This window comes from Bactrocera tryoni, chromosome 3, assembly GCF_016617805.1.
Source record: "Bactrocera tryoni isolate S06 chromosome 3, CSIRO_BtryS06_freeze2, whole genome shotgun sequence".
Lineage (NCBI taxonomy): Eukaryota > Metazoa > Arthropoda > Insecta > Diptera > Tephritidae > Bactrocera > Bactrocera tryoni.
The window spans coordinates 46,609,042-46,614,102 of NC_052501.1; the positions used below are offsets into that span (position 1 = coordinate 46,609,042).

General features: G+C 32.4%; 1 pseudogene; it reads left to right on the forward strand.

Moving 5' to 3' along the window:
* Window positions 1-316: 316 nt before the first annotated feature.
* Window positions 317-519, forward strand: LOC120773152 (annotated as a pseudogene).
* Window positions 520-5,061: the final 4,542 nt, after the last annotated feature.

Consider the following 5,061-nt stretch of genomic DNA (forward strand, 5'->3'; position numbering starts at 1 on the left):
AATTAAAAATAAATTGTGTTGGTATTCGAACCTACGGGCTCGTCGTTACTTTTCAAGCGCTTACCACCAACACCACCATTGACACTTGTATTGCGTTGTCCTAATTATGGTTTGGTTATGCATGAAAGAAATATACAATGAATCGCCGATTGTTACCTCTTTCCTTGCTGCTGCTGTGCATATATATGTTTGTATGCTTGTGCATTATTGAAGTTATGCTACTTTTTCTTTCGTTTGTCTTTCATTTCTGCGAATTCTCTATTGCTATTTTGCGTATATTTTGGTGGAAATACTCTGTGTTGGCCGTTGAAAAATTAAGGCTATACTTTACAGGATCATTTCTGTAGTTAGTCTTCATTTAAATTTTTTGGAAATCGACCCGCGATGACGAGGTATATCGTTTTATCTGACAGCGTGAGATTTATGAACTTCATTTCTAATATTGTGTTGTGGCATATTAGAAATGATGTTTCTTCGAAAATCGCTCGCTTACAACGGATAAAACGACTTCTGAGTGGTGATTTTAATGAATAAATTCCAAGGTTTTACGCAATAATAATGCGGTCAATATTAACATCGTATACTATACTAATAAATATTTTTCGTACTAATAGAAATTAAATTTATCACAGCAATATTATGTACATGTATATTAGGTATATTGCTGTGATAAATTTAATTTCTATTAGTAAGAAAAATATTTATTAGTATAGTATTACGATGTTAAAATGCAAAAATTAAAGACTAAGTCCATCGAGATTCGAACCAGTGTTCACATTGTGACTTTTTATGTGCTTACCACCAACACCACTATTGACACTTTCGTGGCGTTGTCTTAAGTATGGTTTGGTTATACATGTAAAAATATACGATGGTTCAAATAATATTGTTTAAGTATAGAAATATGCTTTTGTAGAACATTTGCTTTCGCAAACATACAGACAAATGTGCAAACGACACAATATATGTATGATTGTTTCGCATTTTGCTTCTACGCCGGTCAAATTTCTATACAAAAATCGACTGAAATGCATGAGAAAATAAAATGGACAACTAGGGCAAATAATTTTAAAAAAATTTATTGATAATTAAATATAAATGAAAATACATGTAAATTCACTTAAATTTATTTAAATTTATTAAAAAACTTATTTAAATTTATTAAAAACTTATTTAAATTTATTGGAAAAACTGCAAAAGAAAAAATAAAAAGAAAATTCATTTTACTTTGGCCCAGTTTTGTGCGCAATACAAATGCAACGCCAATAATGAATACAAGAAATTGACTAAACACCATGATATAAGATATAAGTTACGCAATCACTTTCGTGAGAGCGAAAAAAAATACAATTTTAGTTTTAGGCGGACAGCGATTCCGCGTTTATTGAGTTTAAATTAACAACTGCCCAACTGATCTAGTTTACAAGTACTTATATTTATATTAAAGCTAGGGCTATGCACTTAATTATTTGCATCACCAGTTTATTGTACTGAGCAGACTGCTGCAATAGCAATATTGTTTCAGCTTGCGCTTTGCGCATGCTATTCTTTGGAAAGTTAATATTTCTGCAATAATGCAATATTATTGATTTCCGTTGCATAAAAATTGGCACAACCAATATTGCAATTAATTCCGGGAATTTGAATGTTAGCTATTCTTAAGACACGTGCCGGAAGTTGGCTGTGGGGTTACTAACATCTTTGGTGTTAACTCTTCCCCTCTTAAATCGATTGTCCCCAATCGGTGTTTTTGTAAAATATTCTAAGATATTGCGACTTGTAAAAATGGACCGTTTTTTAAATTTGAAACGTCTTCAGTTTTTTCTTGCGATACTGGTGATACATATAGCTTGTGCTTGTGCTTAATTATGAATACCAAAATGAATACCACTAGTACTATAATAAATACTAGTGCGACATCAGTGCTTAGACTAATTATATGCGTTTTATAGTTTTCATTCACTAAGAGTTTAATGTGATCATCTTGATTTAATTGTTTTAAGTACAAAGATTTCAACTTTAGATTTGGAAAAAATGTATTTTGGTATTTAATATTTGTTATCATATTTGGCAAAATAAATTGATCGAATGCTTTCATTTTTACATTAGAAAAGGTTTTATTCATTACTCTAATTTCACAGTTCTCAAATTTAATAAGAAAATTTCCTTTAATTTTTATTTTCATTTTATTACATTTGTGTACAATTTCAGAATAGAAATTCTTAAATATTAGTATACCAGGTAAAATTTCGTTTACAACGGTTTCTTCAAAGGTTTGCATATCGCAGTATGCTTCTTCGAAGTTTAGTATATTCTTTAAACAATCATCTACAATTTTTTTCAAATTTTGTTTCAGATTTTCCTTTACATTTACATTAAAAATATTGTTCATATTATCCACTAGTATTTCATAATTTTTCAATATGATTGTTTTATTTTTGGCATTAGGGATAGGCTCGAACAGGATTTTGGATAGGATATCTCGTGAATAGTTAGGAATTTTAAGGATTATGATAATATTCTGTTCTTGTACGGCGACGGAAACTTTGATGTTAGAGTAGCTGTCAAAGTCATTAATCAAGTTGAGTTCTGTCTCTGTTAAAATATCGGTGGGAATTATTCCGAGTTTGCTTGAAAATATTATTTGACCAATGTCGTCAATGTGGTCACGTAAAAGGGAAATGTCATTGTTAACTTGGTAAATTTGTTGCATAAATTCAATTTCGTCTTCTACTGTCATTATTTTGTTTTGGATAAAGTTCTTGAATTTGTTCAAATAGTCACTTATTACAATCTGTTTGTTATTTATGTGATTAGTAATGTTTTGTATTTGGGATGATAGTAAATTATTTACGAATGTCAGATTATGGATTCTATCCGTCAAGATTTTTCCGTTGTTTGAGAGGTATTCTAAAGAGTTTTTTATTTTGGTTTCGTCGTCACTGTCCATAGTACCTGCTACTACTTTAAGTCCTTTTCCTAATACATTTATTAAGCCTCTTTTATGTCTAAAGTGTGGGTTAAGATTCTCAATCTTCTTTTCTAATAATAAAAAATTCTTATTGACTGTGTCCATTTTTCTAGGGAAAGAAAAGAAAAATTAAGCTCTTATGATAACCTAATATTATTTTTATGAATTATTCTCCCTGACTTTGTTTTGACTGTAGTGTTATAATTTTGTACTACGATTTCTTTCTTGTATCTAGCTGATAATTTATTTCCTAATCTACGATTTATCTTTACGAAAATCTCATCGCCTTCCGAATATTGTTTCGGTGTCAATCTGTTTTTATTATGGAAAGAAAGGTCGGCGGTTTGCTTGTCTTTTAGTTTTTTAATTATTTCTTGCCTATCAATATCTAGCAGTTTGGGATCGCTACTAACGCGTCTTCCGAAAAATATTTCTATCGGTTTCCTTCCAGTGGTAGAGTGTATAGAATTATTATATTCTTTTACCGATTTTTCTAAAAGTTCATAAAATGTTCGATGCGTTTTTTCGACCTGAAGGCAACGCATTATTTCTTGAAGGGTTGAGTGAAACCGCTCTACCTGTCCATTTGAACAACTCGTATATGGGGGTGTTCGATGTATTTCAATACCAAACTCATTTTCAATCATAAAATTTAGTGTCTCTGAGTTAAAGGATTTTTCGTTGTCCATTACTATTGTTTCCGGTACTAAAGTGAAAAGAATATCCCTCATTGGTTGTCTGATATCTTCTGCTGCTCTAGACCGAATGGGTTTTGCTACTGCATATTTCGAAAATTTGTCTACAGCAGTTAAAATTAGTTCTTTACCGACCAAGAATATGTCTATGTGGACTATTTGTCCTGGAAATTTTGGGATGGGCGTATTTTGTAGTTGGGGTTTGGGTGGGTGTCGTTCGTATTTGTTCTCTTTACAAGTGGCGCATATTTTAATAATTTTCTTGATTTTATTTGCCATTCCGGGAAAGTAGTATTTTTCCAAAATCTGTGTCCTATTCTCTTTGCTGTTTCTATGAGCTCTGTTATGTGTTCTAATTATGAGTTCCTCCTGTTCTTGTTCACTAGTTACATCTTCGACTTCTGCTTGAGTGAATCTAATGCGATACTTACTAAAGTGCAAGGGGTATAGTTCCTGTATTTTCCCCATTGTGGATTCTTCTGTTTTAATACAATTTATTACCGAAGGGTTGAGGTATCTTTTAAGGATTGAAATCAGATTTGCTTGAGAATATTCTGGTTCCGTTATTATATGGCGATGATACGTTGGGAATACTATTTTAAATTGGTAAGTAGAGGTTTCGCATCTCTTTAAGAAGATTTGATTTTTGAAAGCGTTAATAGGGGCTTCGATACTATATATTAAATTATGGAATGAGCTATCATCCGAATTTGTTGCTATAGACAAAGTGTTAATGTGCACCTCATTTGGTGGAATCCTCGATAATGCGTCCGCCACTACGTTTTGATTGCCCGGTTTGTAAAAAAGTTCATATGAGTATTCCTCCAAAGTGGCTTTCCACCTCTTCATTTTTGAATTATTATTTTTATTGCTCAGCGCATATGTTAGCGGCTGGTGATCAGTAAAGATTTGGACCTTGGCAGATCCATACAAATAGTTTCTGAATGAATTTAAAGCCCAAATTATGGCTAGCATTTCCTTTTCGTTGGCTGCATAGTGCTCTTCGGCTTTATTTAATGTCCTTGAGATAAATGCCAGGGGCTTCGAATCTTGGGATAGAACAGCTCCAATAGCGAAATTGGAAGCATCTGTTACCAGCTCAAATTTTTTATTGTAATCGGGGTATGCGAGTACAACATCCTTTGAAGTAAGTGAGCGCTTGATATTATTAAAGGCTTGTATCGCTTCTTTGCTCAAATTTATTTTTACTTGCGAGGATTTGTTTTTTGAAATTCTACCCTCTTCCCCTCTTAAAAGGGTTGTTAGGGGTTTCGCTAATTTCGCATAATCCTTGATAAACTTTCGGTAGTATCCTGACATACCGAGGAAACTACGAAGATCTTTCAAAGTTGTGGGCTGTGGGAATTTGTCAATTGCCGCAACTTTTGCAGGATT